Source organism: Arachis hypogaea, chromosome 9 (genome assembly GCF_003086295.3).
Source record: "Arachis hypogaea cultivar Tifrunner chromosome 9, arahy.Tifrunner.gnm2.J5K5, whole genome shotgun sequence".
NCBI lineage: Eukaryota > Viridiplantae > Streptophyta > Magnoliopsida > Fabales > Fabaceae > Arachis > Arachis hypogaea.
In genome coordinates, this window is record NC_092044.1 from 20,509,263 (window position 1) to 20,519,512 (window position 10,250).

Genomic DNA, 10,250 nt, shown 5'->3' on the forward strand with positions numbered 1-10,250 from the left:
TAGTGATAGTTGTGTATGCTGGTATAGTGGTGTTTGATTTTACTGTTTGTGTAGGTTTTGGTTTGCAGTAGTTGTAGGATGCCTCTCTATCAAGTATGTATAGTCCACCTCTCTGGTTAGTATGCTCAATCATTTTCATGGAATGGTTATCCTAGACCTCACAATATGTGTTTTTGATCAAAAATTCATAAGATAAAATATTAGTTGTTTTGGACATAGAGATGAGATTAAATGTAAAAGATGGTACATAGAGAACATTAGTTAAAATAAAGGTTTGTGATAGCACAATAGTCCCATAAATATTTGTAATTATTTCGGTGCCATTAGGACATTTTATCAAAATAGGGTCAATTATATTGTAAATTTGAAAAAAATTTAAAAGAAAAAGTGACATGTGCAGTAGCACCAGTGTCCACTATCCAATTATTAGCATGTAGAGATGTGTGAAATGCATAAAGAATATGATAAACACCTGCTGATAAAGCTATAATAGTATCAAATGCTTGAGATTGGAGGGTAGAATGAGGATGATCACTTCTTTGCTATTGAAAGCAATTAGTACTTTCTTTTGATCTTCAGAGAACAAATCATCAAGGCTTTATTTCTCTTCATTTTAGGCTGAGTTTCTTTTAAGATTGTTGTTTGGATCAAGATCATTCTTAGCAACAATAAGGTTATTGATACTGATAGTTTAAATCTTGTTTGTAAATGAGGGGAAAACCATGTTTGTGGTAGCCAATTTCAACTCTTTGGCCAAACTTGCCACAATGAGAACAACCCTCATAGATCCTCTATCTGCTCCTAGGGGTGGCAGTGGGGCGGGTAGGGGCGGGTTTTTACCCTATCCGACCCTGCCGTGCCGTCCCGTAACTCAGGTACTACCCGCCTCGTCACAACCCGCGGGTAGTAAATTGCAGTACCCGAACCCGCCCCTGCGGGTACCCGCTCCACCCCTACCCGCCCCTATAAAAATTAAATATTTTAATTTTAACATATTCATATCTAAATTAAGATAAAAAAACTTAAAATTCATAAATAAATTAAAATATAAACATGAAATTCATACAATGTCATTAGCTCAAATAACTTGAAATTAAAAAAAAAGTGTTAGATCACTACAAACTTAACACCATAATAAAGAAATTACAATATTAGATATAAAAGAATCTTCGACCCTTATTATTAATCACTTTCAACATCTTCATCATCATTAAAAATTTGCAAATCAAAATTTAAACCTGAAAATCAAAAGATGTAAAAATTAGCAAATTAATTGGTACTATGTAAGAAAGGCCAGCAGAAAATGTGCTCAGAGGAAGAGAAATTATGAACAGGTACATAATACAATATAAAAATGTGCATTATCTTGATTAATATATATCTCCAAAACTTGAATTTCAATTTATAAACAAAACTGTTAATTTTATTAGGAAGCATTCCAAGAGGTCGAAGGATCCGTGGCAAAGCTTAGAACTGAAGTCCAATTACTCCATGAAGAACTTACTAGACTTGACAAGGAAAATAAAGAACTCGACGAGAAAAATAACTCCATTCAAGTAGGTTAATTAGAAGTTGTTAACATCTTTTATTTTTTGAGGATTATGACTTTGTTTATTTAGATTTATAATTTAGAAATTACTTTTATTAAATTCAAAATTCATTTGGTAACAGTAGCAGTAGCAGTAAACTACGTAAATATGATTTGATAATTCATCACTCAACTTTTATAATTAAGAGATTAGAAAAGTGAATCATAATGACCAAGAAAGAATTATGTCAATACCCTTTTATTTCTTTAGATAGATATAACTGAAATACTGATTTTTTTTTATCACATGGACTGGAAGAAATTTACAAGATGCATGGAATGGAATTATCAGCAAAATTTGTTGATCAGTTTTGCACTTCTGCTGTTTAACTAGTGTAGTAAAATTGCACAATAATCACACAAGTTTTAGGCAAAATTCAGCCAAATTTATTCAATCAAAAACTGCAACATACCAAAATAGATAAACAAAGTTCATAACATAATTAACACTAAATTTATTCCTCTGGCCTTTGTTCTTAACAGAAAAAACAGAACAGTCTTTGATTCTCTTCATAATTATAACACCTTGATCATATTCCCTTTCATAAACCAAGTCACTCTAATCTTGAAGAGTCCATTCACTACTCAATAACAATTGCAAAATCAGAATAAAATCAGAATAAATCACTTCTTCTTCTCCATGGACTGAATTTTACAAGAAAAAGAGCTACACAATGCAGGAATCTACCAGTCACCAGAGCGAGAAATTAATTTTTTGAAATCAAAATTAATTTTAGTTTTATCTAACTATTTTAACATAAAACATAAATCATAAAAATTAAATTAAAAAAACTGAGCATGCACATCAGCGGTAAGTATTGAGTGAGAAGTGCTTAGTGCTTACCAGTCACCAGAGAGACGACGACGGAGGAAGGAGGGACGAAAAGGTGAGCATAGACCAAAGACCGCAGATTGGAGAGGCGAGTCGGCGAGGACAGTGACGGCGAGAAGTGGGAGCGACGCCGACGTGAGCTCCGTGAGCGACAGCGGCGAGGTGATCGAGATGAATGAGGATGGTTGGTGTCTTGGTGAGCGACGGCGAACGATCAGACAAGCTGTGATGGCGACTTACTGGCGCAGCTGAGCAGAGGATGTGGTCCTTGACAGCCTTGGAGAGTTGGAGAAGAGCTGAAGGCCTGAAGCCTCAAGCCTGAAGGAGTGAAGAGTGAGTGAGTGACGAAGTGAGCTTCAGAGTTTGCCTAATGCCTAGGGTTGAGATTTGAGAATGGAAATGAAATGAGTGACGGCGACAAGGAAGTGAAGTCAAGTAACACTAATTTTTAATATATATATATATATATATATATATATATATATATATATATATATATTTATGCACTCCGGGACGGGTAGGGGCGGGTTCACCCTAAACCCGACCCCGCCCCGCCCTCGCTCATCCACCCCGCCACGCTTCAAACCCGTCCCGCTGCGGGTCGGGTACCCGCGGGTTCGGGTATTGCTGCCACCCCTACCTGCTCCAATTCTCCCTCTGTTTGGTCGATTATTGCCATTTCTTCCTCTTCACATAAATGGGGTAAAGTTTGGAGTGAATTCTTTAGAATTGTTACTGCCATCATTAATGTTTATAACATTCACAATAATCTTTTCTTTAGCATGATCAAGTTCTATGAGTTGTCTTTCTTGTTATAAAAGTATAGAGTATATGGAATTAACTTTTGACAATGGTGACATGAAGATAATCTGTGACTTGACTTTACTATATTGATCATTTAATCCTCTCAAGATTTGGATAGCATATTCTTGATCATAGTATTCTTGCACAAATTTTAATCTACATGGGCATTGTGACCCGCAATTGCAGTTTAGAAGTGGTCTGAACTCTTCAAATTCTTCCTAAATTTTCTTCAATTTGGTGAAATATTCTGTGATAGAGAGTTCTTTTTTCATTGCAAACATTTCTTCTTAGAGTTCTCCTACACGAAATAAATCTCCCTCATAGATCCTGTGTTTAAGATCGTTCCAAAGGTTTGAAACTATGTTGCAGAAGAGGACACTCAGCAAGATTTCTTTGCTCAAAGAGGAATGTAACCATGATAATACAAAAGTATTGCATCTGTCCCATAGTTGAAAATTTGGATATGATCTTTCTGGTTTTGGAAGAAATATGTGAATAAATCCTAATTTGTTCTTGGATTTGATGGATAATGAGGCTGATCTTGCCCAAGAATGGTAACTGCGTGTCGTTAAAGGAGTTGAGTGAGGATTAAACCTGGAGTTTTATTCGGACAAACCCAAATCTTGAATTAGAGTGATGTTAGTTCTTCCTACTTGCGATTGTAGGGATGCAAGTTGATTCAACAAACTTGCCAAGATTTGCAAATTTTCTGTAGAAAAATTTTGGTTTTGTGAGTTCTGATTTTGTGAACTTATTGAGCTTTCCACTCCTTCACCAGGTTCTGTCATGGTTGATCCAGAAGGAAGAGACAAAATCGTTGATTCTCTATGTGTTTATCAATTTATAGCACCTCCATGCTCATCGCACCATGTTAAAACTTGTTCGGTGCTGCAATTCTTCAAATAAGAAAGAACAAAGAAAGATTGCATAGATGAACTAAAGGGATGAATGAGAAACTGGATTTATTATTGAGTGAAAAAATTTCTCACTTGATTATAACTGACACACTATATATAGTTACAATACGCTAGTTAAGTGTGGAATCTCCGTAGCTAATATTTCTAAATAATTAAGCTTTCTAACTAATTAAATTGGACAAGGAAATAGCAATTAGGTAGTTGTCTATAAAATATCAGCAACTTCCAATAACTCTCGATAATTCTAACCAAGGATATTTTATACAACAACAATTCTACTTCTTCAAAGCTCCCTTTTGTGAAACAAGGATAACACCGCCACCATAGCTAGCTGCCTTGCCAGATGTGTGATGCCTTTTATTGCTGCCATCATTGATGACGTTGATGTCTCGCTAAGTGTTGTTACCGCTCTTGCTTCCATCCTGCTGTTGCCTTCGAAGTCATAATAGAAGATCAGAGATGGTGTTGGTTTGCTCTCAATATCCTTCTTCCTTCATGTCTTTTTGCCATGCGCCATCGCACCTGCTTCTTCCTCATTCTTGCAGCCATATCCTTTTTCTCAACCTCGTGTTGTTGTGTTATCACTGTGAGTTGCTGTAGCAAATGGATCTGCAATTAGATCAGCTGCGTCTTCTTTTATTTCTTCATCATCTAGCTCAATTATGCTTTAATAATTTATTTCATTTTGTTGTTGGTGGTTACAATTTTGGATCAAGAAATTCTTGTAGATCTATTAATGTGGATTTTACAAAACCACAGATGATCGACAAGTACACCAAGTCGTACCAAGTAATATCACAGGAGTGGGTTATCATTTCCATGAGAATTAACGGATTAAGCAACCAATAGTCAATTGATTAACCTAGTCAGACAAGCACAACTTAGGGTTTCAATAGCAAATAGCATGAAAACAGAAAATTAAACAAGAGTAAACTAAAGCTGGTTGAGAAAGTAATATGATTAAGAGAGTTAAGGTTTTAGAGATGTTGAGACTTCCGGAAAAATACTTTTTACTTTCTACCTTGATCATGCAAAGATGTATCTATGGTAAATCATTAGTAATTGAACCCCAATCCCTTAGTAATTAAATTTTTTTTAACCTAATTAATTGCTAATCCTTTAGACAATTATTTAAGAAAAGAGGTGAAGCGCTCTCACTGATTTCAGAACTACACAATTCACAAGAATTATTCCTAGTTGATTTGATGTCACATATCAAGTCTAGTTTTCAAACTTAAGAATTGTGAGAAGAAATTTTTAAACTTAATTCAATTAATTAACATTTTCAAGAAATTTAAAGAATTCAAGTCACAGAAGAATTGTTTCCCAACACATTCAAATCCTTTAGATGAAGAACGAAAACTTTTTTAAGAAAATATCAATGCATTAATCAAAGGTAAAAAAGCTAGAATATTAGTCCATAGGAATCAACAGAGCCCATAACTTTAACCAAGGAGATTAGTGGCTCATGCTTCAAGAAAAAACCTAAAAACTTTGAATTGTAAAAGCTGCCGAAGAAGAGAGCACGTGTGTGACTTGTCTCTTTATATACTAACCCTAAACAAATTCAAAATTCAAAACTTAAAATAGAATCAACTTAAAACAAAATCAAATCTAATCATTAATATTTTTCTTCGCAAGTTAGACTTTAGATCTTTCTCCTCATGATCCTCAATTAATGCTAGAATTCATGGGCTTATGTTGAGCCTTGAGTAAATCACTTAAGTGTTGAAAAATTGGAAGACTTGGTGGATGAATTAAAGCCCCTGGGAGATGATCTATAATTGTGAGTCCCTTCACGTTGTACGTGAAGCCAAATCTTGGTCCAATTCACTCTCTGTCTTGATCCTTATGTTAGACGTGAAGAGTTCCACGTTGAACGTGGCTTCATTTTGCTTTAATTCAGCCTCTGTTTACTTTTCTTCACGTCACAGGACTTTGTTCTCATGTTGCATGCTAATGTTATCATGAGTATGCATGATGTTACTTTTCGCAATGGTTGTGCATACGCGCATGAGATGTATACGCACAACACCACCACAACGAACGACTATGTCTTCACGTCCCACGACTGCATTTTACACCTGAAGTTTTGCTCTCTGTTTGCTCCCAGCCTTGCCATGGCTGGGATCCCACATCCCACAGCTATTGTTGTCATGTGTACACATGACAAATGCATACGCATAGTATCCCTTTTTCGCTAGTTGTGCGTGCACGCATGAGATGCGTACACACAACTCCCTCTCTATCGTTGGACATGAAGTATACCCAGAAGCTTCAATTTGTTGCTCTTGAGTTGCTATTTATGTTCTAAGCTTCCTCTTTTCCTAACAATTCCTTATAAAAATGATAAAATCAAAGAAATCAAAGAACAACCTTTAAAATCATATAATTACCAAGCAAATGTCATCAATTTTCTATAAGAAATGCTAATAAAAAATATTTAAGATGCTCATGCATCACAACACCAAACTTAATACTTTGCTTGTCCTCAAGAAAAAGAGAGAAAAAGAAAAGTAAAGAATTGTATTAGATGAAGGAGGGTTGAATCATTCTTGAAGTTCATGTTCTTCTTAGGAGTGAGGTTTAGCAAACCATGTGATTATCTCTAATTTCTCTTCCTTCTTGATGAATCTTACATTCTTGGGAGTGAAGGATCCCCAGGAATTAAGGCCAGATGATATTATAATACCCTTCTTTTAAGCTTTGATTGATCATTGAATCCTTCATTTATAACAGAGAGCATTTCAGGATGACAACTCTAAATGCTCCATTTTCAAGGCAACTCTTGATTGTGGGCATTCGATTGATAATCCCAGGCCAGTTGGCCCAAGTTACCGGGTGATAAGACACCCCTCGAATCTAATTACCTGAACCACTCTTTGATACATTTGCACCACAAATGTATAGTTAGATATTTTAAATTCTCGGCCATCGATGTCTAGAGCCTCTTTGGACTTCTAAATGTTTTGTCTCAAGGGAACTCTTGATGGTGAATTTTCGATCGATAATCCTGGACCAGATGGCCTAAGTTACTGAGTGACGAGGCACCCCTCAAATCTAGTCACTCGAGCCCCATCCTTGGGTAATCAACACCATAGACACATAACTAGGCTCTTTAATGATTGATGCTCAGAGCTTTGCAACCTTTAATCTTTATCTTGATTTCTTTTCTTTATTCTGTTTCTTTGCTATTTCTTTTCTTCCTTCTCTTTTTTTCTTTTTTAATTCAAGAATCTTTTTGTTTATTTATAGGTCTCATAATACTTCTCTAGGCCTCATGCTCATAAGAAATCATTCTTCTCTTTCACGCAAGATCATCAACATTTTAGCTCAATCCTTGACAATCATAAGTAGTGTACCACCACTTTTTATAAGATAAATTTATTTGTCAGATTTAACTCTCCTTCATCTGAACAACTCTTTTTTATGTGATTAGAGTGCTTAGGAGGATCTTACAAGTAGTAAGTTCAGCAGACAAGACAGGAAATGAGAAAAGATAAAAAACAATGCAAAAGCAAAAGAAAAATCAAATTGAATAGAAAAGAATAAAGGAAATAAAAGGTAAAAAAAGTGTAAAAGAACTTGACCACCTCATTCATTGTTGTTGCCTCCGTAGCTTCCAACACCGAACTTAGAGTGGTTTCTTGTCCTCGAGCGACAAAGCAAAAACAATAGTGATGGAAATAGGAATAATCATGATTATCTAGTGAAAGCAATCAAGTAATGCAGATGCTCATTCAAATAAAACAAACAAAATTAAAGATAAAAAACATAAAATAAATATGTTACTAATGTGTTTGCATGGAGGTAGACCTTGCATTGGTGAAGTGTGGTAACACCAAAGTGAGAACATTAAACTTAGTGTGACATAATTAATGTGAAACTGTGCCAAGTACCCAGTGAAGTGCAAGTATCCTATTGGTGTAATAACACCAAACTTAATCCATGAAACACATACACAACTTTAAATAAAGCAAAAAGAAGGATGATAAGAAAATACCGAATGTTGGGTTGCCTACCAACAAGTGCTTCTTTAATGTCACTAGGTTAACGATTGTTTCTTGCTAAGGTAGAGGTTGATCATAGTGCTCCAATGCCTCACTTCTCACCATGAATGTCCTCCCATTGTCTTCATCTATGAGTTTAATGTGTTCAATGAGAGGATCTTATTTACTATATAAGATCCATACTGTTGCGGGGGTTACTTGAAACTGTAGGTTGATCTCGGTCGAGATCTTCGGTGTTGGTCGGAGCCGACGTGTCCGGCAGGTGTATAGCGACCGGAGCTGGTGTGTTTGACTCGTGGGACTGAAAGTGCTGCTGATCCTTCGTTCCCGGAGGGTGGGGGGTACCTGCAAGGGACTCCGATGCTTAAGTTAGCAAGGGTATTAAGCAGGTATTGAGTAGAATCAGAGTATGAGTTATACCTGGGTGCTCTAGTGTATTTATAATGGTGAGGAGTGACCTCTCTGGAGATAAGATAGTTATCTTATCTTATCTTATCTTACCTTTGAGTGAAGTCATCTTATCTTTAGGGGAACCGCCTTTATCTTTCTGGGCTCTGGCTGCCTTTAGATTGGGCTGTGTTCCTTCATTTTGGGCCTGCTTTGGGCTCCTTTGGCGATTTGGCCGAGCTCTTTGAGAAGAGGTCGGGCATTGGCCGAGCTCTTTGAGAAGAGGTCGGATAGTCTGACCTGAAGAGGTCGGTCGGCTTATCGCTAAACATCCCGGTTCGGACAGCTTGACCCAGGGTATGAACAGTGCCCCTGCTTGAGTTCGATCTTTCCATGAGATCGTGCTTTTCAGAGCTTCGATCTCTTTGGAAGTAGTGCTCAAGCATCTGTCTTGCTTGTTTCTTCATTGCTTTGCAATCTTGCAGATTTTCTAGAGATTTGGTACTTCACAGTCCAACCTCTTTTGAGTGGTAGCGTGGGTTTTCTACCCTTGCCTTCTGGATCACGCCTTGCTTTAAGTTTGTGTTGACAACCCTCTGCTTTAGCGAAGTTGTCCTTGCGGCTTGATATCCAGACTTTTAGTGATTTGTCCAATGACTTTTTAGTGTTCTTTATATAGAACCTTTTTTTAGTCTTGGATGATGTTCGTAGCCCTGTTTGAGATTGTGCCTTCTTTGAATGGAGTTGTATCCTTTTTGGCTAAGCACATTTGAGCCTTAAGTTGTTTCCCAACCTTTTGGCTTGTTCTTTTTTGAAGTCGTACTTGCGCCTCTTCTTTAGCTGACGTCGACCTGTATGACTTTGCCCCTGCTTGAGTTCAGACTTTTCCGTGAGACCGTGCTTTCAGAGTTTTGATCTCTTCGGGGAAGTCGTGCTCAAGCATCCTGACTTTGGTCGCTCTTTGAGTAGTTTCTCCTTGTGCGAGTCTGGTATTGCCCCTTTTACTTTGTTGAGGGGACTTTTCAGCCTTCTTCCGACTTGTTTGTCTTCGCTGTTCGGGCTTTTTAGTCATAATCCAACAACTTTTTAGGTAGTGTTCCGATGGGGAACCTTTTTATAGTTTGTTTGGATGACTTTTTTGCTCTGTCTTTGAGGCTGTGCTTTTCGCTTTTTAAGTAGTGTCTTTTTTCAAGACTTCGTACCTTTTAGCAAAACATTCCTAGCCTTCCTCTGGCCATTTCCGAGATGTCTTTGTCCGTTTTTGTGGATCTTTGTAGAGTGTCGGTACTTTGTTGTCCGACCTCTTTTGATCACTTCTGATTTTGTCCACTTTGGTCGAGGTGGTCCTTGGGGCTAATTTGTCCGACGACCTTTTAGTGTTTTCGTAGAACACTTTTTAGTCATTCTGAACAATTTTGATAGCCTTGTCGTGGAGCCGTGGCTTTTTGGGCGGAGCTATGTCCGTTTTAGCGCATGTTTTTCGTTGGTCCGACTTCTTCTTGTCGGTCCAAGCTGTAGCTTTCGTTGGTCCGACTTCTTCTTGTCGGTCCAAGCTGTAGCTTTCGTTGGTCCGACTTCTTCTTATCGGTCCAAGCTGTTGCTTTCGTTTGGTCCGACTTCTTCTTATCGGTCTCTTCTGAGTTATGTCTGTAATCCTCTTTCTTGGACCTTGTTCAAGTCTCTTTTAGGGATTACTTTTATAACTTTTGTCG

The 10,250-nt window shown here is 37.3% G+C and overlaps 1 long non-coding RNA gene across 1 annotated transcript; it reads right to left on the bottom strand.

Moving 5' to 3' along the window:
• Positions 1-1,007: 1,007 nt before the first annotated feature.
• Positions 1,008-2,863, bottom strand: LOC140175294 (uncharacterized). Its single transcript, XR_011865525.1, has 2 exons — positions 2,433-2,863; positions 1,008-1,238 (listed from the first exon to the last, which is right to left on the bottom strand). It is a non-coding gene; the product is annotated as an uncharacterized lncRNA (long non-coding RNA).
• Positions 2,864-10,250: the final 7,387 nt, after the last annotated feature.